The sequence below is a fragment of the Equus asinus genome, chromosome 27, assembly GCF_041296235.1.
Source record: "Equus asinus isolate D_3611 breed Donkey chromosome 27, EquAss-T2T_v2, whole genome shotgun sequence".
In the NCBI taxonomy this organism is placed as follows: Eukaryota; Metazoa; Chordata; class Mammalia; order Perissodactyla; family Equidae; genus Equus; species Equus asinus.
In genome coordinates, this window is record NC_091816.1 from 13,236,962 (window position 1) to 13,263,493 (window position 26,532).

Here is a 26,532-nt window from a genome sequence, read left to right on the forward strand (position 1 = left end):
ATGTGGCAACGAGGGAGAGAAGGCCCTCAAGACAGAGAAAATAACATGAGCAAAGGTTTAGCAGCAGACAAAATGGGATATGTGTGGAAGGCAGCCATGCCTGGCAGGTCAAATCATTCAGCAGCAATGGGGAGACCTGAAGATTTTTAAATAAGAGAGGAATGTGGTCTCTGGAAAAATAAATCCAACAGTGGAGTGGAATGGAGGAGAGAATGGGGTCGTGCAGTTAGGAGGTTGTTACAGTATGCCAAGCTGAAGTAATAAATAATTAGGAGAAAGCTGACAGGGGATGGAAATAAAATGAGGAAATTCCTTACTTCAGACAACCATAGTATTTTCAATCAAGAAGGATATCTGAGGAGCAGGGGACAGACATGGACTGGGAACTGAAGGAGTGAAGTAAAGGCTATGACAGTCTCTGTGGGGGATGTGAGAAGGGTCAGAAGGGACTAAAGAACTGCCAAGGTCCACTGAAGTCTTCTTTGAGGTTGAATAATAAGAACTAGATGTAAAACCAGCAACCAGGATCCTTGGTTGGTGGCCTCCCAGCAGAGGAGAGAAGGTGGCAGGTGCAGGTTACCCAGAGTAGGGACCTCATGAAGTTTGTGAAAGAGGAACACAAAAGGATGAAAGAACAAGAATGCTAGAGGGAGAACCCCATAGAAACAGTCAAGGGCACGATCGGCCCACCCACAGGATGGCATGGCTGGAAAGTGGGAAGTCTCTAGCCTGGGTAAGGATGCAAGTAAATCCAGGGAGACACTCAGAAAACAGTGAGAAGGGAAGTAACGGATCATTGGTTCGGTAGGACCCAGGGAAGGTGAGATTGAGCAGAGCTGAAAGCAGAATTTCAGGGCTCTATAGCGTGGGTCTAGAGCGGTTCTTTATGGGGCTCTGCTTGTGTCCTTTTTTTTTTTTTAAGATTTTATTTTGCCTTTTTCTCCCCAAAGCCTCCCGGTGCATAGTTGTATATATATATTTTTTCAATTGTGGGTCCTTCTAGTTGTGGCATGTGGGATGCTGCCTTGGCATGGCTTGATGAGTGGTGCCATGTCCGTGCCCAGGATCTGAACCAGTGAAACCCTGGGCTGCCAAAGTGGAGCGTGCAAACTTAACCACTCGGCCACAGGGCTGGACCCTCTGCTTGTGTCTTGATGACATAAAATCAGTGGAGATAAAGGTCTCAAGACCTATAGAAGCTGAGGAACTTACAATTAAGAAAATAACATCTATGAATGTTTCTAGAATGAGGAGGAGCAAGAGACCAGGACATGTGAAGAATATTCTGGAGAGTGGTAGGCAGGAAGAAGGACTGGGAAATGTGTGTAAACAGAATGGTGCAGACTTCCAGAGAGGTTACTGAGAGCTGATGTTGGAAAAAATCGTCAGGAAAAGGAACTGGGAAACAAGGAATAAAGAGAGGCCCCTAACAGTGTGTCAATTTGGAATGGGGAAGGTGGGGTGGGAGGTATGTGTGTGGAATGCTGTGCAAGGAGAGGAGGAAAGTGTCGTCCTGCAGATAAAGTCGGATTTTGATTACAGGGAGGTGATGAAAGAAGCATTTGAAGATTAAGGATATGGGATGGTTTATTTCCAGGAGGTGACTGGTTTCCCCGGGTGCCCTGAGGAGCACCCAGACTGAGCTCTACAGAAACATGAATGCAGAAAAAAGATGAGCACACTTGATAATTTTCCATGGTAAGTTTAATAAAGTCAGAGGCAGCTCCAGAGTCACATTAATGATAAGGAAGCAGACATAGGAAGATAGATTCTCCTAAAGTTCTTTTTCTTTCTTTCTTTTTTTTTTGGTGAGCTAACATCTGTGCCAATCATCTCTGTTTTGTATGTGGGTTGCTGCCACAGCATGGCTGATGAGTGGTGTAGGTCCATGCATGGGATCCAAACCCGCAAACCTGGGTTGCTGAAGCATAGTGTGCCAAACTTAACCACTAGGCCACAGGGCCAGCCCCCTAAAATTCTTTTTAAAAGATTGTTTTTACAAATGTGTACTTATCCCCCCTCCCACCCTTGACCCTTTTATTTGCTTCACAAATCATGCATGTGTGTGCATATGTGAGTGTGTGCGTGTGTGTGTGTGCATGCAAGATAACAAGGGCCCACCAGACCTTTGCTGTGTTTGGAGATAGGGGACCTATGTACCCCTTTTCCATCACTGCAGTAGACAGATGAGTGTAAAGGATTCCAGAGCAAATAGATGTTTCCCTGATTCTCTTATTTAGTCTTCTGGCCAAAAAAAAGGAAAAAGGAATGCCAGGTCTGAGCAGGTCTAAGAGCTGAAAGTGGACACAAAGGTTAACTGGCCATGTTCTGAGATAAGCCCCCTTTCCATTTATGGCTTCTTTCCCAGAGCCTCACACTCTAAAGATTATCACCCCTTTGTCTTCTCCCTGCAGCATGGATGTGCGATAACCCTGCTCTGCTCATTTTCCAACCCACATGGCAGCGCTTTGGGGTGGCCCCAGCTCCAGTGACCCAGATGCAGGGGTTCCAATTTGGTGAGAGTGGAGTCCTACCTACAGGGGAACTAGGTACAGGTCCCAGAGCTGCTCCCTGAGTCCACAAAGATGTCCCACTCTTCGGATCCCTCCTGGCATTTGCTATCGTGTCACTAATGGGGCAGCAGCACAGTGCAGTAATGAGGATCTCCAGTTCCATTATCCTTTGGCTGTGCGACCTTTGGCAAGTCATTTGACTTCTCAGAGGCTGGGTGTCCTCTCCTAGAACAGGGGTATCAGGGGCATACATCTCATTTGCAATGATTAATGGACATGGAGTACCTAATTAGCATAGCGCCTGCTGCAGAGTTGAGCAGGTGGCTAATATTATTATCACAGATTCAGTAAGCTTTCAGTGGGAAGCTAGAGGAAGGCAGTGTGCATGGTGTCACCCAGCCCTTGAGCAGTACGAGGACAGAGACGTAGACCAGGAGGACCTGGGCAGCTGGGAGAGCCAAGTCTGTGGAGAGCACGAGGAGCCTTAGAAACCTAGGGCGGTGAGGACAAAGTCTTCAGGTGTGCCCTGGGTGGCTCTGTGTTTCTATGACAAGGTCCCCCAGGGCCTCGCTACTCAAGAGTGTTGTCTGGACCAGAGTGCTGGCATCCCCTGGAAGCTGGTTAGAAATACCGGCTTCAGGCCCCACCCCAGGCCACTGGTATCAGCGTCTGCATTTTTAACAAGATGTTCAGGCAATTCGTGTGCACGCTGGAGTCTGAGAAGCTCTGCTGTTGGGAGCTGAGGAGCTCTGCTGACTCCATTTGCTTCATCAGCACAACCTTCCTGCAAAGCTCACCGCCCTCATGTCGCTCCTGGGGCGGGAGGGGGGGACTGAGAGGAGGCGACGGTCAAAGAAGAAACCTCTAGGGTGGCCGCCCCCTCCTCAAGGACATTCACTGGCCCCTCTCTGGGAAGGCCACTCATGTGGAAAAAGAGTGCGACAGGTCTTTCCGAACACTCAGCAGTGTCTGGTGATTTGAGGCCTCAGGAAAGCGCCTGAAAAACTTTGGGGAAGCAAATGAACGCAGTGCCAAGAGTAAAGCATCATAGCCCAGGTCAGTGCCACACACGCTGTGTTTGCAAGGTGCCCAGTGCCCTCCTCGCAAGTGTGTGTGTGTGTGTGGGTGTGTGTGTAAGCAATCCTCTCCCACAGCACACGTGGTCAGGAAAAACGTCTGCTTTTCTCATAAACGGATCCAGTGTGCCTGCATCAAAGGGAATATGATTTTATTAAGACCTCTCCTGAGGGTACAAAAACCTCTCCCTCCAAAGGTAGGTAAGGGATTTTTCTTTCCTGTGAAATATAACCGGTCCCTGGACCCAGCTCTCCCTTTCTCTTTGCCCTGTCCACAAGGGATTTTCTTTCTGTTGTTATTTTTCAGCAGCGAACACAAGTTTCCAGTTGACAGAGTCCATGTTCCGCTCCTTCACTGAATTGCACAAGCGACCCAGGCCTCTGGCTGCCCTGTAAACAAACAGGACACGGGACACCAGAGGGTTCCAGCAGCAGCGCAACCCCAGCCCGGGTCCTCAGAATGCCCCTTCAAGGGGCACAGCCTTGTCCTGGAGTCCCACCCCGGGAAGCGAGTCCTGGTGGGGCCGTGAGCCTGGGGCCAGCCCTGCGTGCTGTCAGCAAAGACCCCTGTCCATCAGCGCTCCTCTGGGATCTATCCTGCTTTAGTCAGGAATGTTCCTCAGATAAAGAACTGAGCGGAATGCAGGCCCTCCTTCGATGTTACCCAAGGACAGCCGGATCTTTATCCTCCGGCGGGCAAGGGCAGGCCTGCGACTCAGACTGCTCAGTGTGAAACCCGAAAACAATGATGACACTGAACTCATGGAACTGACTTGCAGGAAAAGAATGTGCCAGTGGTGCTTTCTCCAGGATACCTTTGACCTGGAACTGCAAACAAGCACTTATTGCCCTGCCTAGCTCCTCCTAGGAGAATGACCCCACGGGACTGCAGATTACTTAACAGTTATATTTAGCAAGTCATGGAAGGAACTAGCCCTCCTTCAGAGGCCTGGGATCATTCGTCTTCTCCCCTGACCCCCCTCCGGTGCCTTCTGCTGGCAGCCTCTTAACCCCTTCGTGGCTTGAGGATTCCCCTGCTGGCCTCAAACATCCGCAGAACAGATAGAACGTGAGGGACGCCACCCCAGTGTCCAGGTCCCCAGACTTCTCTCTTGGCAGCCCGAAATTCTGCTTTACAAACTTCTCTCTTGGAGCCTGAATGTTTTTTGTCATCCAGCGTTTCCTAATAAAATTATGCAAGTACCCTTGGGAAAGGAAATGACTTAAGTTTTTCTTTTATCAGCTCGCAAACTCTGAAGAATGGGCACAAGTCCTGGCTCTGGAGGAGAGAGGGCCGACTGGAGACTGAAGAGGCGACTTCTGGGGAACCCCAGAAGATCGGTTACTCCCCCCAATCTGCTAAAATGGAGCCAACAAGTGAAAAAGGGCAGAAACCCACAAGAACAAAGTGAACGAAGAGAGCACGGCTTTGCCTCAGCTGTGAATAAAATTGAAGGTCCTAATAATGAAACCCTAAACGTTGATTTAATAAATTTGTGAGCGGGAGGGGGGGAAGTGTGTGGAAGGGAGAGCAGAGTAAGACCTGGAGACCTTCATCCTCCGTACTAGGGAGGGGAAAGTCAATGTCTAAAACGGAAAAATCAAGAAACAGCCAGGTAGGCTTGTATTTTAGAAATACAGAGTAAACAGCAGAAAAAACGACTTCAAAGAAGGGGAATTAGCAGTGCAGAGGAACGCAGCCCGACTCTGGCTTTTCTTTCAAATGCCAGCCGTCTTCAGTTTTTAAACTATGTCATTTTTTTAATAAAAATAAAATTCAAATTTAAAAAAGTGAAAGAAACGAGAAGGAATGAAAGAGAAAGGGCTCCGATTCCCGGTTTCTCCCCAGGGCTGCTGAGCGGGGCCGTGCAGCGGCGGACTCGGTTGAGCGATCTCCCACACCACACCCTGGAGAGCAGAGCAGAAAGCCCGGCCAGGGTTTTTCCGAAGAAGGATAACTGAGAAGACAGAATTCTCCTTTGTCCCGGTTTGGCTCGGAGGGGTGCAGACCTGGGGCGCATCTATAGGTCTCTAAGCCGCAGTTCCGGGCGGGGAAAAAGCCCTTGTAAAAGGCCAATCCAGTGGAAGCCTTGGCTTCCCAGGGATCGCTCTTTTCCTGAGCTGACTGCAGCCAGCAGGTAGACCTGCCTCCCGGTGGCGCCTCCCCGGCCCCTGCGCTTGGGAACTCCGCCCGCACCTGCAGTGGGCGATGTGCGGGCGCCCGGCCGCCTCCAGGGGGAGGCTGAGAGAGCAGCACCGACGCGCTGAGCCTCGGTGAGGGCCTCACACGCCTCTTTCCTCGGGGCCTGGGATCCTGCCCAGGGTGGGTGAGCCGGGCGTTGACTCTGCAAACCCAGCTCCCCCTTTTCACCCGCGCAGTCCTTCACTCTAATTCGCAGAAGCACGTTAAAAACCGGGACCTGGCTGCTGGGATCCTCGGACTGTAATTCAGAGGCCACCATCCCGCAGGGCATCGAACCCGCCTGGCACACAATGCGCAGGAGAAAAACAAATTGCAACACCGTGTATGCGCAGGCCTTGCAAAATGTGTAAAATGAGAATAAAATAAGATGGTATAAAGCACTTAGTAAAGCCCCTGGCATATAGGCAACACTCAAAAAATATCAGTCATTACTATTGATAATAATCATGATCACCTACTGATTCGCCAGTAAATGTGCTAGAAACTGCGATAAATTTACAGTGTATTCTCTGACCACAACACATGCCTTTCATTTCTTTTTCTTTTTTTTTGAGGAAGATTAGCCCTGAGCTAACTGCTGCCAATCTTCCTCTTTTTGCTGAGGAAGACTGGCCCTGAGCTAACATCCATGCCCATCTTCCTATACTTTATATGTGGGATGCCTACCACAGCACCGCGTGCCAAGCAGTGCCATGTCCACACCGGGATTCAAACCAGCAAACCCTAGGCCACCAAAGCGGAACATGTGCACTCAGCTGCTGTGCCACGGGGCCAGCCCCATGCCTTTCATTTCTTAATTAATTAAAAATAATTTAATCAATCCATTGTTTGATAAGTCCCTGGATTTAAGAGCTTTCAGCTTTGTAGTGTTGTATGTAAAACAAAACAGCTAAACCTGTCCAAGCAAGCTATAAAGGAGAGTCACTAACCTCCCACCTTCTCTATCTTTGTCCTGCAGCTAACTGGATGTGCTGACTGCCAGTCCTTTAAGACAATACCGTATTCTATGAAGCGAAGCTGTCACAATTTTGATAACCTTTCCTCAAGTGCTGGGTATTTGATTGCTTCTTCCTTTTCGTGTTATTTATGATGCTGGATGAGCATTTTCGTTCAAAAGCCCTTTTTCATATTTAAGATTATTTTCTTATGTTAGAGTCGCTATAGGGAAACGTTAAAGGGAAATGAGGATTTTAAGAGGCTCTTGAATTTTATTCCCTATGAGTGGTACTAATTTATAGTCTCAGAAAGAGTATTGCCATTTTACTGAACTCTTGCTAGCATCGAATACTATCACTTAAAAAATAATTTTAATTATCTGAAAAGTAAACATGGTATTTTCTTTTAACTTGTATTTCCAGACGAGTGAGATTGAACATTTTCTTATATGCCTGCCAATTAGTTGTATTTCTATGTTTGCGAGTTTTCTGCTCACATCCTTAAAGCAATGGTGCCTATTTAGGACCAAATGACATAAATATAAATATCGATTATCTAGATCTCCAAACATCGCACTTTTAATTACTTGGAGTTTTTGCAATTTTGACTCCTGGGGGAAAGTGGTAGATTGTAGACTCCATGGATGAAGCTGATAGACGTAATACTGAAACAAAAGAAGCCAGACGCAGAAGAGCACACACTGTGTGGTTCCATTCAAATACGCTTAGAACAGGCAGAACTAATCTCTGGGGACAGAGCTCCAAGTAATAACTCCTGGACAAGAACTTTGTTTGGGAAGCGGCAAGAGGAAGCGTTCTGGGAGGCTGAAAATATTCCCTCCCTCTCTCTCTTTTTTCTCTCTCTATACATACGTACATACATATATGCATGCACTTTCCGCCTCTATAAACTTGCTTTTACAACTTCCGTGAAGCATCCTAGGGTCAAGACTCTAAGGATCCCTCAGAGCCCAGGGGGTTGGCAGTTCCGCTGCAGAGTTTGAGGAAGAGGCAGCAGACAGCCTGTTGGGTTTTTTCCCCTGTGTGAGAAACTAAGAGCAACAAAAGTCTGCTGTAGGCACCGGCCCTGCAGCCGAGTGGTTAAGTTCGTGCACCCTCCCCTTCGACGGCCGAGGGTTCACAGGTTCGGATCCTGGGCGAGGACATAGCACTGCTCATCAAGCCATGCTGAGGTGGCTTCCCACATAGCACAACCAGAAGGACCTACAACTATAGTATACAACTATGGACTGGGGGGCTTCGGAGAGAAGAAGAAGAAGGAAAAAAAGAAGATGATTGGCAACAAATGTCAGCTAAGGTGACAACCTTTAAAAAAAAAAGGTTAAATGGTAAATTAAAAAAAAAAAAGACTGTTGTAACACAAAAGGGAAAAAAGCTAAATTTTCATCAGGCTGTGAACCAGGAAATACTCTGAGGTCTACAGTATTCCAGTGCTCCCAGACCACAGACAATGCGGAGCAAGTTCTGAAGCAAATGTCAGAACAGACTGGGGAAGGCTGGGACGGGACTTGGGAAGCTGGCTGTGCTGACTGTCAGAGACTGGGGTGTCTATGCAAGATCTCAGGTTGGTCTCCAAGGACCCCTCCTGAGAGGAAGCAGGCAAGATGCGGACACTCCTATAGGACATCAGAATGAGTGTTTAGCGTAATGACCCCCTCGACCCTGCAAGATCCTCCATTAGCAGAAAAAGATTCATTTTCCCTGGATTTAGGCAGGAAAAGTAATTTAAATACTTTAAGGGTTTTCATTGATAAATAATGAAATCAAGGTAAACCTGAGAGTTCAGTAGCCAGATGGCCAGAAGGCAGTCTTCCATAAGCATTTGGATCTCCAAGATCTGTGTCTATGTTCCCTCAGCTGTCAGTTGCATAATCCTGAGCAGCTGCTTCACACCTGGGCCTTCTTACCTTCCTGTGTAAAATGAGGGGTTTGGACTAGACAATCTCTCAGATTTTCTCCATCTCTTCCCATTATATGATTTTATGCAACACATTCCTGGAGAGTATACAAACACTAAGATTTGATGGGTACTGATGTTTTGGTCCCGGGGCCCGCAGTGTGTTTTATAACATATAATCCAAGTTGTTCTAAAAGTCCTCTATGGAGAAGGCAGAGACAAAGCAATCCTGGCTGACAGTGAGACATTTTTCTGGTGGTCTCTAGTTTAACTTGTTGTTGTTGCTATTTAAAAAGAAAAGCTGGAAGGGAGACTGCAGTCCTTGGATTTGAGGAAAACTGCAGACTCTCTCCATAAACAAAAGCAAACATTCACATATTCCAAACTTTGCATAAAATTTCAGCCGTTCATTGATCCCTAGATTAAGAAACACTTTGACCTGGTGATGGATGTTGGAACTTATTAATTTCAGGTCCTAGTTACCTCAATTCCTGCTCTGTGTATCAATTAAAGGCCAGAAAACAATACTAAGTTTCAAGACACATATTGTCAGATGAACCTTTAGAGATATTATTTTATATACACAAATTTAACACTGCTATGTGGAGGATAAATTGTCACGTTGTTCCTGGGCAATATGAGAATAAATATCAACATCCTTAAAAATCTTGAAAGCTTTTGACATTTGTCCCAATATTTCTTTTCCGGTGGAATTTACCTTAAAGATAAATAATTATGGATGTGGCCAATGACTTAACTACAAATAGTTTTACTTTTTTTTTTACAATCTTGACAAATTGGCAGAAATACATATGTGTAAAAATAATAGATTGGTTCATGAAATTATGGAATCTTCATATGACAGAATACTATGCAGTGATGAAAAGTCATAATGAAGGCTTTCAAACTGCTTTCTTTGGGGTCCCTTTAGATGGTAACTGATGGGAGAGGGGACAGAGGTAGAAGAACTGGAGAACACATACACAGGGCTCTGGGCCCCATAAACCTACTTTACTCAGATGAGCTCCATAGTTCTGTGCTTTAAATATTGTGAGTCTGCATAAGATTTTATTAGGAAAAAAGACAGGATTTTGTAGCTACAAATGATTTGAAAAAGACAAAGTAATAGAGTATTCAATGATGTGGGAAAATGATATACTGATGAATAAAAAGGCAAGTTTTAAAACAGCATTATGAAATTCTAGCAAACTGAATTCAGCAGCATATTTAAAGAATTATACACCACGACCAAATGCAATTTATCCCTAGAATTCAAGGATGGTTCAACATATGAAAGTCAATGTTATACAACACGTAACAGAATGAAGGGAAAATGCCCACACGATCATCTCTATTGATGGATAAACAGTATTTGACAAAATTCAACACCTTTTCATGATAAAAACACTCAGTCAACTAGGAATAAAGGGGAATTTCCTCAACCTAATAAAGGCTATGTATGAAAAATCCAAAGTTAACATCATACTTAATGGTGAAAGACTGAAAGCTTTTCCCTTAACATAGGGAACAAGACAAGGGTGCCCGCTTTCACTGCTTTTATTTAACATGGTACTGGAAGTTACAGCCAGAGCAATTAGGCAAAAAAAAAGAAAAAAAGTATTCAAATTGGAAAGCAATAAGTAAAATTATTTTTGATTGCAGATGACATGAGCTTATGTGTAGGAAGCCCTAAAGATTCCACCCAAAAACCTCTATTAGAGCTGATAACAAATTCAGCAAAGTTGCAAGATACTAATTCAACATAAAAGCAGTTGCATTTCTATATACTAGCAATGAACAATCTGAAAAGGAAGTTAAGGAAACAATTCCATTTACAATAGTATCAAAAAGAATAAAATACTTAGGAATAAATTTAACCAAGGCAATGAAAGATTTGTACACTGAAAACTACAAAACATTGCTGAAAGAAATTTAAAAGACACAAATAAATAGAAAGACATCCAGCTTTCATGGATTGGAAGACAATATTGTTAAGGTGATGATACCACCCAAAGCAATCTACGCATTCAGTACAATCCCTATCAAACAATGACGTTTTTTGCAGAAATAGAAAAGTCCATCTTAATATTCATTTGAAATCTCAGAGGACTCCAAGTAGCCAAACCAATCTTGAAAAAGAAGAACAAAGTTGGAGGACTTGCACTTCCTGATTTCAAAACTTACTCCAAAGCTACAGTAATCAAAACAATGTGGTACTGGCATAAGACAGATATATAGATAAGTGGAATAGAGAGTCCAGAAATAAGCTCTCACATCTTTGGTTAATTGATTTTCAACAGAAGTACCAAGACCATTAAATGGGGAAAGGAGAGTCTTTTCAATAAATAGTGCTGGGAAATTGGCTATCCACATACAAAATAATGAAGTTGTACTCTACCTTATACCATATGTAAAAATTAACTCAAAGTGAATCAAAGACTGAAGTGTAAGAGCTAAAACTATAAACTAAGAAGAAAACGTAGGGGAAAATCTTCATGACATTGGATTTGGCAATGATTTCTAGGATACTACACCAAAGGCACAGGCAACAACAATAACAAAATAGATAAATTGGAGTTCATCAAAATTAAAAACTTTTGTGCATTAAGGGACAGTATCAAGAGAGTGAAAAGACAATCAAAAGAATGGGAGAAAATACTTGCAAATCATATACCTGATAAGGGATTAATATCCAGACTATATAAAGAACTCCTACAACTCAACAACAAGCAAATAAACAAATAGCTCAAAAATGGGCAAAAGTCTTGAATAGATATTTTTCTGAAGAAATATACAAATGGTCAATTAGTACATAAAAAGATGCTAAACATTGTTAGCCCTTAGGGAAATGCCTATCAAAACCACAATGAGATACCACTTCATAACCATTAGGATGGCTATTATCCAAAATATGGAAAATAAGTGAGGATGTGGAGAAATTGGAACTCTTATACATTGCTGGTGGGAATGTAAAATGGTGCAGCCACTGTGGAAAATAGTTTCCTCAAAAAGTTAAACATAGAGGGGCTGGCCCCGTGGCTGAGTGGTTAAGTTCACGCGCTCCGCAGCAGGCGGCCCAGTGTTTCGTTGGTTCGAATCCTGGGCGCGGACATGGCACTACTCATCAAACCACGCTGAGGCAGCGTCCCACATACCACAACTAGAAGGACCCACAACGAAAAATATACAACTATGTACCAGGGAGGGCTTTGGGGAGAAAAAGGAAAAAATAAAATCTTAAAAAAAAAAAAAAGTTAAACATAGAATTACCATTTGATCCATCAATTCTATTCCTAAGTATATACCCAAAATAATTGAAAGCAGGTACTCAAACAGATAGCTGTAAACCAGCATTATTCACAATAGCCAAAAGGTGGAAGCAACCCAAGTGTCCGTGAACTGATGAATACAGAAACAAAATTGCATATATCCGTACAACGGAGAGTAGTTTTCCTCCTTGAAGAGGAACTGAATTCTGACACATGCTACAACACGATTAAACTTCAAAACATTATGCTTAGTGAAAAGTCATACAGAAGACAAATATTGTAATATTCCACTTATATGAGGTAACTAAAATGGCAAATTCACAGAGACAGAAAGTGGACCAGATGTTAACCGGGTCTGGGGTAATGGGTGATGGGGAGTTAGTGTTTTGTGGTTGCACATTTTCTGTTTGAGACAATGAAAAAGTTCTGGAAATAGTGATAGTTGCGCAACATTGTGAATGGAACTAATGCTGCTTAATTTTATACTTAAAAATTATTAAAATAGTACATTTTATGTTATGTATATTTTACCACAATGAAAAATGGTTATAAAACAGCATTGTGCAAAATAATTCTAAGTTAAAAAAAATAAATAAGCTTGGAGAAAAGATTGGAACAATTTGGTGCATCAAAATATTAATAATAATTTTCTCTGAAGGTAGACCAGACTGATTTTCATTTTGTCCTTTTCGTTATTTTCCTACTTGACTTCAACGAACCCTTATGGATTGGTGGTCACAGCTTTTTATGTTATGAAATAGTTCATATATACAAAAGAATACATTATATACATGTGAGATGTAACGATTAACTCAAAAACATCACCAGACTTTTGCTTATGGCTACGATGGAGGAATAGGAACCAGAGTTCAGAGCTAACATTCTACCTTAAACAATTAAAAACGTAGGGAGAAAATATATGGAAAAAACCAAACACACGAGTTTTCAGACATTGGACAACTGCCAGCGCATGGCAGTGATCTCTGGGAGAAAGCAAATGAAAATGATGAGCCCTGAAATTGCCCACCTTAGTACCTGGAGAGAATTTCCAGGCCATAGCATAGAGTTGGACACAGCCTGAGTTGAGGAGACAGAATCGAGCCTTTGGGGAGGCCCAGGTAGCAAGGATGTGCAGGGTAGAGTAGCGTAGACGATAGAGCTGCCTAGTGAGAGGGCTCTAGAGATTTGGAGGGCCCTTGAGAGTTCTGCTGCATGCTAGTCATGGGAGGACGCCACCTGAGGCTGGGGGCAGGATATGGGGGACTTCTTTTTATTATTCTTGCGACTCCTCCACAAATTTTAAATTATTTTAAAATAGGTTCTTTTGGTTTGTTTTAGGAAGACTAGCCCTGAGCTAACATCTGCTGCTAACCCTCCTCTCTCTTTTTTTTTTTCCTGAGGAAGACTGGCCCAGAACTGACATCCATGCCCATCTTACTCTACTTGACATGTGGGACGCCTGCCACAGCTTGGCTTGACAAGTGGTGTGTAGGTCCACACCCAGGATCTGAGCCGGTGAACCCCAGGCCGCTGAAGCAGAACGTGTGAACTTAACCACTGTGCCACCAGGCTGGCCCCTAGATAGTTTTCTTTTTAAGATTTTTTTTTTTCCTTTTTCTTCCCAAAGTCCCCTGGTACATAGTTGCATATTTCTTTTAGTTGTGGGTCCTTCTAGTTGTGGCATGTGGGATGCCGCCTCAGCATGGCTTGGTGAGAAGTGCCGTGTCCGTGCCCAGGATCCGAACCGGAGAAACCCTGGGCTGCCAAAGTGGAGTGTGCAAACTTAACCACTCGGCCACGGGGCCGGCCCCCTAGATAGTGTTTTATTAAGTAAAGGAATGTTGAATGGTATATCATGCTAACATTCATCAAAAGAAAGCTGGAGTGTCTACATTAATATCATACAAAGTAGATTTCAGAGCAAAGAATATTACCAGAAATAGAGTATCTTTTTATAATGATAAAGGAGTCTATTCAACAAGAGCACATAACAATGCTAATCATCTATGCGACTATGGATATTTCAGTTGTTCCCATATTCTCATATTATGAATATGGAGGGTACAGAATTTTGTAGGTAAAATTCGCATGTGTAATAAAAGGCAACTTTATTATTCTATAAGTGAATTTTGGGTCTCTTGAGCCCGTCCTCTCTGACGTCAAGAGACAGTGTACTCAAATCTAGATGTTTTCAGTCATTTCAGGTTTCAACTCAGCCATTTTACAACTTTTCTTCACTCTCCACTTCTACAGAGATGATTCTAAGTTCTGGGGGGCTTATGATATTGCCATAAGGTTGATGTGGTAGTGGCGTCTAGTCCTTCATTATGGGTCCACCCAGCTCACGGCTGAGGAGTACTATTTCCCTTCTGGTTTTGTTTATCAGCATTTGTCTTCCTAACATGGACTAAGATGTCCATATCTGTGGTCTCTGGTGCTGGTCCACACACTCGCCATCCTCATCATCACGACCATAGGCCATCGGTGCTGGAGAAAAATTGAAGGGTTACCTCAGGCTGTCTCTGCCTAAGCCTACCCCAGTGGCTCCCAGGGTTCCAGTAAAAAGTGGAGCAAAAGACTCATCTACTCTTAGATTCCCCTAAATATACATAGAATTCTATTGTTGCTTGAGCATGAAAGAGGCAACCGAATGCAAGGATCCCTTAAGAGACAAGCGGTGTCTTACTCTCTTGTTGCCTTTCTAACTCTCTCTCCCTAGCCTGAGAAATCCTTATCTGGCCTCCAAGGGGGCAAGGTGCTCCAATTCTTCATCTATTCTCTTTTCAGTCTATTGTTTATGACACAAATTTTATGAATTAAACTTTTGGGACTAAAAACTCTGTCTCTCAAAATATCTGTCACTTAAAATTTGGATTTTCATTCTTTATTCCTGGAGCCCGTGTGTTTCAAGAGTGGGTCATTGATTTAGTTTCCTATGGCTACTGTAACAAATTATCACAAACTTAGTGGCTTAAAACAATACACAGTTATTGTCTTATGTTTCTGGAGATCAGAGGTCCAACACAGGTCTCGCTGGGCTAAAGTCAAGGTGTTGGCAGGGCTGTGTTTCTTCTCGAACCTCTAAGGGAGCGTCCATTTCTTGCCTTTTGCAGCTTTTGGAGGCAGGCCACATTCATTGGCCTGCGGCCCTCTTCCTCCATCTCTGAAGCCAGCAGCATAGAGCCGAGATCTGCTCATGCTGCCATCTCTCAGGTTCTCCCTTCTGCCTCCCTCTTCCACTTATAAGGATCCTTGTCATTACACTGGGCCCACCAGGATAGTCTCCTCATGTCAAGATCAACTCATTAGCAAGCTTAACTCCATTTGTAATTTTACTTCCACGTAAAATTCCGTGTTACTTACACTTGCCATGTAATCTTACATGTTCATGGATTCCAGGAATTAAGACGTGGGCATCTTTGGGGGGGCATTATTCTGCCTACCACAGTCATGCCTAACTTTAGCCAATTAGCACAATCCATTCTCCTGGCTATAGTCATTGGGATATAGTTATAGGCATATAGTCTAATCCTGGCATACAGCACTGATATAGTGATAGGCATATAACCTAATCCAGTCCAATCAGAGTGAATATCAACTCTAGCTAATGCTAGAATAGGACTCTCCCTCTTTTTATAGGCGTGTCCTGTCCCATACAGTAGCCACTAGCCACATTAGGCTATTGAGCACTTGCAATGTGGGTACTGTGGCTTGAGATGTTCTGTAAGTATAAAATACACACTGAATTTTGAAGACCGCGTAAAATAAAATTAATGCAAAATATGTTAATTTTTAAAAGACTACACGTTGAGATAATATTTTGCATATATTGGGTTAAATAGAATATATTATTAGAATTAATTTCACCCTTTTCTTCTTGTTTTTTAAAAATATGACTAGAAGAAAATGTTAAACCTCACATAGGGTTTGCATTATATTTCTACTGGGCAGTGCTGTTCTAGATGGTGTAGTGAATAGACACGAAGCCTGGAACTAATCCAGCAATTTTTGCCAGAATGTGGGACGTCAGCTTTGGATAAAGCTGAAGGTGAAGAAGGCAAAACAGAGAGGGAAAGAAATTGGCTCCTTGATGACATCATTAGGCCAATGGTTCAACCAACCATAATCTTTCTAGTCTAACATCTTCACAGACTTTGTATCTCCTCCTCTTCGGTCCTACAAGTCAACATTTCGCCAGGCTGTGCATCCCCTCCCCTTAGTCTCAAATATAATGTTGAAATAAACCTTTGAGCAATTACAAGCCTTTTTTAAAAAAAACTAGTGGTTTTTAGAATGATAAAGCAGCATGTGTTCATTGTAGAGAGTTTGGTCAATATGGTAAAGTAAGACAACATCCATAACCCACCACTCAGAGATTGCCTCTGCCAATGGTTATTCTTCCTAAGTGAAGCAAACATTCTATCTGGGAGTTTATAACTCAAAAAGTGTTTAAGTCAAAAAGTACAACAATCATTACATCATCCAGTGAACAGCATCCAGAATGTGTTTGCTTGCAAGACAGAGCGTCTGAAAGGAGTGACTTCCCCCTTCCTTCTTCTGGCACCTTCTCAATTTCACAGTCCCTCTGTTCACCTCCAAGAGTTTTGAGGGCTTGAGGTCTCTTTCCTCAAATTCTGTCATTGGCAGCTCATGCTCACAGCATACGACTGCCAGCTCTTTGAAGACCGAGCTCGGTGGCTTCGCTCGTCCTTCTGCTTTTCCCTGGCCCTCGGCCCCTTCAGCCTCAGTCTGTTCTGCGACCTCTCCCCTGTAGGATTCTGTTCTTTGCTGCAGGACTTGGCAAGTTCATCAGCAGCATCAGCAGCTCAAGCTGTCTGTGAGCCTCCTGTTGTTGGTGACTTCCTCGGTTCCGATGGCCATAAAGCTGTGTCTGCTTGCACTTAAGCAAAGTTTAGGGTGCCTTAGAAAACTGTAGATGATTTTTCAAAATTGGAATAAAGCCTTGTCAATAATAATACAGAAATCCCATAGGCATAGGGCGAGAATCTCACAATAACAAAAACAGCATGAGACTGAAAGCAAAAGGCCCAGGGGAGCCATCTCCTGCCGTGTGCTCTTGCTTATAAGAAGTTGTCCAAGCCCAGAAAGCCTTGTGTCCCCAAACATAATGCAAAATTTTCAGTGTCTCTAAAGTTGTATTGTGCACTAGACCAACATTGACCCAGTTTATCTTTTTTTCCTATGGGGGTTGGGGGCAGGGAAGAATCACAAATATGAAATAAGGATATTCTAAGATGTTTTCTATTCAATTCCATGCTATTTTTTCTAAAAATTTTAAATTACTGTTTAACAACTCAGAGGTTATTTCACTCATAAATAAATTTAAGATTAAAGTTATTCAAAGACTTTATAAAGACTCTATATTAGTTAAGCAAAGGCAGTATTCGGAGTTAGAAGTGAGATTTTGCCAGAGTTTAATTGTATTATGGCCATGGCATAGGACTACCTCCATCTGGTGGCCCCCACCTCCACGGGCCTTATATGCAGGGAAGAATGGCCCAATGGGAAACAAAGCATGGCTTACTCAGGGTTGGCCAAGACCTTCATACACCAAAATGTGGGTCACCGTCACGGAAATGGATTGGAGAATGTGGCTTAGGCCAGGAATACACAGTGGGACTCTGCTCTCTTGAATCAGAGAAGGTTGCCTGCAGACAGCCTTAAGCTTATGGCCCATCCTATAGTAGAACAGAGAGACCTGGCCAGGCCTGGGTGCCCAGCGACCTTGACCCTTTCTGCTTATTATCTCAGGATGCAGAAGGCAGAAAGGGCATGAAGCTGCCTAGAGGCTGAAGCCCCTGCAGGGGGTGCTCATCACAGGGGAGCAGAAACGATGAAGGGGAGCACCATGAAGCTGCTGATCTTTAAGGAGGAGATGACAACTTCTACAATGTTTCATAATGAATCAGAAATTTCCCCTCCTGGAGTGTAAAGCAGAGGTGGGGAAGAATCCTAGAGAGGCAGAAATATGAGTTTGGGGGAGTTTCCTTCTGGAAGGCAACACCTAGTCTAGAATCTCACACTTAGCAGTAAACTGGCAGGGGTTTGCTACTTGTTTGACTGTTGTGATGGCATAAGTATTTTATTCTTATTTATGATGGGGTTACCAAGTTTTACCTTCATGTAATTCTTTATTGAGTGTTGCAATTTTTAAGCTGTAATATCTAGTTCTTCCTTTTGAAGAGCTTGTAATCTAATTGAGACAATACATAAACACAAAAAATTGTATCCATAGAGATTTACCTAAGGGTTGAGGACAATAATAAAAGATGTAAAGTAGCCAATGGTTTACTGTTCAGTCAATTATAAGGACAATACTTACTAAAGGCTTTTCAAAAAAGGATGGACTATTGTGAGCTGGGCTGGCCAGGAAAAGACCAGAGGAAGCAAGATTCCAACTGGACCTTACAAGACTGTTGTAATTTAGGAAGGAGAATGTTCCAAGAAGGTATAGGCAAATATAGAACAGATCAAAGTGGATTTCAGAGACAGTGAAGAAAATGGCTTGACCATAGAGTTCATTAGGGAAATTGTGCAAGGTATGATTGACAGGTTATGTTGGCATCAGATTTTGAAGGAGTTTTAATGCCAGGCTAAGGAATTTGAACTTTATAGGCAAGAGGAAGCCACTTAAGACTTCTAATCAGAGTAACGACCAGATTAAAGTAGGGTTAAAACTAAATCTTGGGAAAATAATGCTCAAAAATAATGATACGGTAGTGTTAAGATGGTAGGTATTTTTTTCCTTCTCTATTTTACAAACATTCTGCAATGATTTAATTTTTATAATTCAAAATTATAATCAGGTTTTGTCTTGCTAAAAAGTATAAGTAATTTCCTTCATGGTGTCTCTAGGCTATGTTTTCCTTTCCAGAACTTTCTTGGTTTTGGGCATTTGGTTTTGATTTGCAATAGGTTGAGGTGTCAAGCTAACTTGCTCTCCTACTTGGGATTCCAGTCCAATAGAGCATGGACATCCCCACTGTAGGCATAATATCTCCATAACACTTGGCTAGCCATTCCCCTGCCATGAGTAATCATGAGTTGTTCCTATAAACATCTAATTAGAAAGTTTTCTATTTTCTTCCTCCATAATCTCGTCAGTTGAAAGGAGCAGATGTTTTTAATTCAGTTCATTCCACCCCGCTCCAAACACATATAGAGGACTCATTGGCTTCTTACTGGACTGATTTCTCCGCATGTAGCACAAGTTTCCCTTGTAAGATGCTCTGCTGGCGCCTTTCTTTGTACTTAGCCCATCCTCAGCCTGATTCCTTTCATCCCTATCGGCTAATGGGAAAACACCCTGACAGACACACCCAGAAAGACGGTTTTACCCGCCAGTGAGCTTGACACACAAAATTAACCATCACACTACTTAAACTTTCTGAGTTTCAGGTTCTTCACCTTTAACTGGGACTAAGACTTTCTCCATCATGGGGTAGCTGTGAGGATCAAGGCAGATGATGAATGGTCCACAGTGGGGGCTCAATGATTGTTGTTCCTTTTACCTATTTATGGTCCTGTTTCTGCTTCTACCAGCCAGGATGACCAAATGGTTCTAGTTATTTCAGTTAAAGCCTCAAACTGCTTCATTGCTGTCTTTACTTCTCTTTACACGTACCTGCCTTGGACACCCATTTCTTCTTGTTTGTCCGCTGCTTTTGTGATGACAGAAGATGGGGGCATTTCTGGGCAGTGAACTCATCTATTTTCCTGTGTATCTCCTTCCCAGCTTAAAAGCATGTGTCTCCAGAAGATCTATAATTTGTGTTCCCAACAGTAAGAGTTCTGGGGTCTGGGAAGCTCCAAGGGAGAAGTATGAAATGGGATGTTAAGCAGGACTTTCTCAGCCAGACTGGAACTGTGGCTAAGGCTAAAAGCTGAGGAAAGATGAGCTAATACTGAGATAATTTGCCGATAACTGGAACCAGACACGTTCTCCTAGAATGTACCAAGAAGTAGCAAAACTGGCTCTGCTTCCATCGCCGTCCCAACATGGATTCTATCAGAGCAGACCGGGGAGGGGTTCAGGGTTCATAACGAGTGGTGATTCTCTCCCCATCCTCCAAAGGAAGGAGGTGCTCCTGTTCTGTTAACCCAACTGAAGAGAGGCTACCTCCAACAGCATTACTCACAGGCAATGAACGTACCTGTGAGATGCCCTCCTTTGGGCGTCTCATTTCCCTGTTGGACATCGGCTTAGACAGCCAACCTACTGGCCGCAACTGTGCTGGTATGAGCAGGGATAAGTGAGTTGGAAAGAGATGGCTGGACTCAGGGAAGGGGGAGTAGCTGCAATCCCATGCTGGGAAGAGAGCACCACGGCCATCCACAGAGATGTCGGTATTGTGGTGTGGCAGCTTTGCAATGTCAACTTGCCTGAGGTGAACTAGGTTTCCCACACTCCCTTTCTTATATGTTTCTGGTTAGGGTTGGCCACAAGAAGAATTTGCAAAAGATTTGGAATACGGAAGTGGAACAGTAGCCATCTCTACTCTCGGAAGGTCCAAGTAGGTCAGGCCCTGTCCCAGCTCACATTGGTTTTTGTGCATCCAATGGCTCCATTATTGGTGGGGAAGCAAACTTGCTAAAGCTCCAGCTCCCGTGGGATCTCTTCTTCAGCTCTTCTGAATCCTAGGCCAGGGGCGAGTGTGGCTCTGTAGCCAGAGCAGCAGCTTCTCCAGCAGGTCATCCACGGCGACAGAGTCAGAGACTTGGACATGGGAGGGGGCTGATGTGGATTCCAGTGTGAGGCAGACGCAGGTCCAGCTGGCCCCCTCTCTCCCATTTTGGGTTCATCTCACCTTCCGTATCACCAGTCCTGTGACTTCAGGCACCAGACACAGGAGGAACAGCTGGACTGAGACCATTCTGCCAGCTCTCTCAGTTGAGTTAAATCTCCAGTAAATCCCTTATTCTGTACCATTCCTTGTGGTTCTGCTTCTCCAGTTAGCATTGCCTGACACCTGGTTTGCCCCCAAGTCAGTCACGATACTTCTAGATTGCATGGAGTAACTTGGTACAGTACAAAGACCACGGAAATTGGAACACTTATCTGTGATGAGTTCCAATTTCATCTTTTCAACCAACTTGCTGTGTGACTTTGGTTATGTCAATTAACCCTCCAAATCTCAGTTCCATCATTGGCTTAAATAAAGGGAGTTTGGTTTAGGTGATCTCTAAAGATGTTTCCAAGTTTAAACATACAAGCAAACACATGATATTAAAGTTTATTTTTAAGAGTGTCTGAACTTTATAACAATTCTCTTGCTACTCAGTGATGGTAAACACTTTTGGGGGCACATGCAAAACCCACAATTCCTGATTCTTTGGGAACTGCCCCAGGTGTACCATGTTAATATTATATGACCACCCTCTCTCCTTGGCTATTGCTAATTAGACCAGACACCTGGCCCACGGAGGACCCAAGATTCTCTCTTCTAGAAATTAAGAACTGGGACCAGGAAACTGCTTGTCAGCCTCTGCTGGTGCCTCAACCTCTAGAAACACTGGGATGTCCATATTCCCATATTCCTCTGTGAGGGTCACATGAGGCAGGAAAAACGTGCCTGAATTGAGAAAGAAAGAGAAGAATGAAGCACATGCTCACAAAGCGGCAAAGACGAGAGCTAGAGGAAAAAGTCCTGTTGGTTTCTGGTCCTAGCCTGGCTGCATTCCTGCCCCTTGCTTCCTTGAGACAACCTATGTTTCTATTTAGTCTTCCACTCTGTTTATGCTGGCCCAGGCTCATCTTTATTACCTGTCCCCAAAGAACTCTAACTCAAGCCAATAGGAAGATTTATTTTTCTTGATAAAAACTGGTTAAAAACTGATTGCTTATTGATTCCTTATTATTATGCTTCCTCATCCAAAACAGGAATTTCAGTTTTGAAAAATTGCCTAGCCCTGTTAGAAAATGGACATCTTGAACTGCTAATAATATTATATTTGTCTGATGGCAAGAGTGAAAACAACTGACAACATCAGTCTGTCTTTCTATGAGAGAGATACTTTTCAATGTTAACAAGCATTAACCCTCGAGGTGGACATTCTCATACAAAAACCCAGTGAGTCACCAATAGTCTCATGCTGGAGTGTTGGGCTTGGCACATAAAGGTGGGGTTCAAGTCCCAGTGCCGCCGTTTACTGTTTGTGTGCCCTTGGGTAAGAGTGTGAACGCTCTGACCTTCAAATACTCCATCTATTAAACAGAAACAATTCCTTTTACCAAAGTTGTTGCGATGTTTACGTGAACTGCTATATGCCAAAGCACTTTATAAACCATCAAGCTCTTCACAAATGTGAATCCCAAATAATGAATATTTGAATGTCTGTGTTGAAATATAACAGAAAGCACAAGTAGACAATGGAAGACAAAGGAAATACTGTCAGACAATGGGTTTTCAAGTAGAGGGCCAAAACCTCAATGGAAATTCCCTTTCTCCCCAATTAATCTAAAATGAGAGTGACTATAATCACATAGAAATGAGCTCCTTCTTCATGTTTACACTAAGGTAGAGAAGTAACGTTCTTTTTCACAGTACAATCATGTGAACATGGGCTTGGACAGAAATTCCAGCATATAGACTCAAAAACACGTTCCCATAGATTTAGCTTAATGAGTTGTGGCACGTCATCTATATATACAAACACTTGTATGGATGGACATAACACCCTATATATGATGTACACGTATTTACACAGATAGTGAGGATTCCAGAGTGAGAGCCGGACTGAGGTATCCACTGGGAATGCAGACATGTTCAGGCATGTCTGAAGGGCCAGGATGTGAGACCACCCAGGATCTATTTACATGAGAGCCTGAGATGCTGTATTCAAGGGACAATGATAGGATATGCTGGGAAAGAGAGCCGACACCCCCCCACACCCCCCGAATAAGCTCACCTGCCTTTGGGGAAACAGAGATCTCTTAAGCCCTCCTTGCCCCACACAAGTGCGCCTGCGAGGGAGAAGGGGCTATACATACAAGCCCATTGGAACTGGAATTGTAGTTTAGAGTACAAGGGAGCGCCAATGCCCTACAGCGCCAACGTGCTGCCTTGGTGTCCCCCAGATGTCGTCAGCATTCCTCTCTCGTGACTAAGAACTAAAAAGATGGTTATATTCCTAAAGACTATGTGGGCCAAGGAAGGGTGTAAGAAAATACTGGTGGAAATCATTTCCTCCCCACTTCAGTATGGTGCCTGATTATTAAAAGCCAATAAGGTCAATGACAAAAAGGATCACGGGCAGCACCTGCCCGTTGTGATCTGTCCCCAACTCACTTCCCCCCTCATTTCTCCTCGCTCTGTTTATCTAGCCTGTGCCCATGGCAACTTCCTCCCCATCCAATGGTGAGGCTGCTTGTATCCTCCAAAAAGCCCCATGTGACTCAACTCAAATGCAGAGTTTGCATTCACTGTGCCACAGCATCCTGGGGTCCCATGACACCCTCACAACAGTGATGTAGTCTTAAGGGCAGATAGAGCCATCCTTTAATGCATAAGTCATGTCACTTCTCTGCTCAAAACACTCTAATGGCTTCCAACTCACTCAGAGGAGAGTGCTGGCTAGCTTCCTGTCCTCACCTCGTTCTTCTCTTACCTCCAGGAGGGGATCCAGGCTTTGTGGGGCCTGAAACTTATATAATTTGGAAGGCTTTTAAAGAAATAGCACAAAAAATTGTGTATGAACATGAATATTTATTTACAATGAGAAAACAGATCATAACAGATTAAAAATCTCTCAACTCAATTTCCCCTTCGCTGGATCCCGAAAATGCCAAATGTCAAATGTCCAACATCATCCAACTCGGGAGGAAGCGTCATGGAGGGGATGGTGAGGTGGAAGGAGACAGCAGTCCTTATCAATTTCAGTTGAAATACCTTATTTGGGTAAATTTTACACAACCATGTCAGTACACTGCTAGGCTTCTCTCAGGGCTGGGAGGGGCCCTGTGCAAGGGAGGGGCCCTGAAGCTTCATGGTGAGCCCACCTCTGCCCAGGCCCCTTATCTCCACTCTAGCCATATTGGCCTCCTTTGTATGAAGACATCAAGTCGGTTTCCTTCTCAAGGCTTTGCCTTTGCCGTTCCCTGAGCCTGGAATTCTCTTCCCTCAGATATCAGAATGGTTTCCTTCACATCTCTGCTTAAATGTCACTGTGTCAGGGAGTCCTTTGCAGACATTCTTTATGAAAAATAACCTCCGCCATTTTCCATCCCTCTTGCTTTGCTTGATTCCTTTCCCTAGCACGTATCAGCATCGGATATGATATCTGCTTGTTTGCTGGCTGGATCCCCTCTAGAATGTGAGAGCAGAGACTCTGTTTAGTTCACTGCTTCATCCACAGTCCCCATCACAGTGCCTGGCACACAGTAAATGATCAGTAAATACTCAATGAAGCAGTAAATATTTTCACAATTACAAGTCCTGTGTTGCCAGTATTCATTGACAGGTCTCTACTAGGTGGTATGGTTCTCGAGAGCAGGGGGCTATTCATCCTTCCATTGGTTTATTCAACAAAAGTTTCTGAGCATTCCATGTATCTCAGTCTGCTCGGGCTGCTATAACAAAACACCACAGACTAGGTGGCTCAAATGACAGAAATTTATTTTCTCACGGTTCCAGACGCTAGAAGTCCAAGATCAAGCAGCCGTCAGGGTCAGTTTCTGGTGAGAGCTCTCTTTCTGGCTTTCTCACTGTGTCCTCACGTGGCCTTTCCTCTGTCTCTGTCTCCCACTGTCTCTTCCTCTTCTTAGAAGGGTACCAATCCCATTGGAGCAGGGTCCCACCCTTATGATTTCATTTATGACTTCAACCTTAATCACCTCCCTAAAGGCCCTATGTCCAAACACAGTCACATCGGGGTTAGGGCTTTCACATACAAATTTTAGGGGGACAATTCCGTCCATCACACCATGTTAGGCAGTGGATGTGCAATGACGACCAAAACAGTCCTGACCCCCACCCACAGGGAATCTGCGGCATATATTACAAACAGTAAAATTTGACAAAAATCTTCATAGGTGGGGTTGCTGAAGATAGAGTCAGAAAGCACTGTAGGAAGCAAGAGATAGCATCAACAGCGACAATGATAGTAGCTAACATTTATTTTGCACTTCGTATGGGCCAAGCACCGTTCTAAACAACAGTGTGAGGTAGAAGCTATTATTCTCATTCTACAGCTGAGCAGAGACGACAGAGCTCTTCCCCCTTATCCGCGGGGAATATGTTCCAAGACGCAGTGGATGCCTAAAACCGCGGGTAGTACTGAACTCTGTGTATACTGTGTTTTTTCCTATCCATACATATTTGAGGGGTGACAGCAAAACTAGCACAAATTTCTTTTTCCTTCTTCACAATTTCACAGATAGTAAATTTGTTTTTACTGTAGATCTTAGCAACGTCAGCATACGATTTTTTTCTTTCAAGTCAAGAACTTTCATATTTTCACTTAAAGGATGTGCTTTACAGCTTCTACTGAGTAAAATAAGGTTTATTTGAACACAAACACTGCAACACCATGACAGTTGATCTGATAACCGAGATGGCCACTAAGTGACTAACAGGCGGGTAGGTATACAGTGTGGATATGCTGGACAAAGGGATGATTCATGTCCCGGGTGGGATGGAGCAAGACAGCCCGAGATTTCATCACACTACTCAGAACAGCATGAAATTTAAAACTTATGAATAGCTTATTTCTGGAATTTTCCATTTAATATTTTTGGGCCATGGTAACTGAAACCACAGAAAGCAAAACCTTGGATCCGGGGAACTACTGCAAACACCTTGCCAAGTTCACACAACTGGTACATGGCAGAGATAGGATTGAAACCCAGGCAGCCAGTCTGCTCCTGGAGCCATGCTCTTAACCATTGTGCTCTGGAAGGTCAGAGAACCGCTCCATCCCCTTCACCTTACAGATGAAGACCACATCTTTCTTTTTCACATGCCTTAGTTCACTTAATCTTTATAAGAATACTAGTTGGTGGGTCATGTGACCCCATTTTATGTGAGAAGAAATTAAGAGTAAGAAAGAGAGGATACCAATGCCAGCAGGCAATGGTTTTTCTTAGAATGAGTGAGGCCTGCGGTTGGCCTCCTTGGATCCCTGATCTCAGGCTTCGATTTTACCAGCTGTGAGGTCTTGAGCAAATTGCTCTGTCAGGGGAGTGCTTCCTAAGCCCAGACTTGATATCACACAGCACGACTCCTCAGCCTCAGCACTACTAACACTTGTGGGGGCTGTCCTGTGTGCTGTAGGATGTGTGGCAGCGTCCCTAGTCTCCACCCACTAGATGCCAAGAGCACCCTCCTCCCCTCAGTTGTGACTGTAATAAAATATCTCCAGGTATTGCCAACTATGCCCTGGGGATAAAATCGCGCCTGGTTGGGAATCACCTTAGAGGCAGCCAGGAAGAGCCAGGAGTCATGGAAGCACATCGCCAGGGACGTGGCCCCACGTAGAGATGGACCCCTAGATCCTTGTGGCCCTGCAGCCCATCAAAGGCCTCCTTGATCTTCAGAGCGGAAATCCACACCTTGTGCTCAGTGTACGTCTTATTAACATGAGGCATTATAAATATTTAT

At 43.8% G+C, this 26,532-nt stretch overlaps 1 long non-coding RNA gene across 2 annotated transcripts in view; it reads left to right on the forward strand.

The window, feature by feature from the left end:
• The window catches only part of LOC106824542 (uncharacterized), a 107,694-nt gene that overhangs the window by 76,209 nt on the left and 4,953 nt on the right, over positions 1 to 26,532 (forward strand). The window contains exons 4-5 of one of the 2 annotated variants that reach the window (XR_011498779.1): positions 1,598 to 1,698; positions 4,833 to 6,170. The exons of the other annotated variant lie outside the window; for it this stretch is intronic. This is a non-coding gene — a long non-coding RNA (uncharacterized lncRNA). Of the gene's footprint in view, positions 1 to 1,597; positions 1,699 to 4,832; positions 6,171 to 26,532 lie in introns of those variants that run through there. 2 annotated transcript variants of the gene reach the window in all.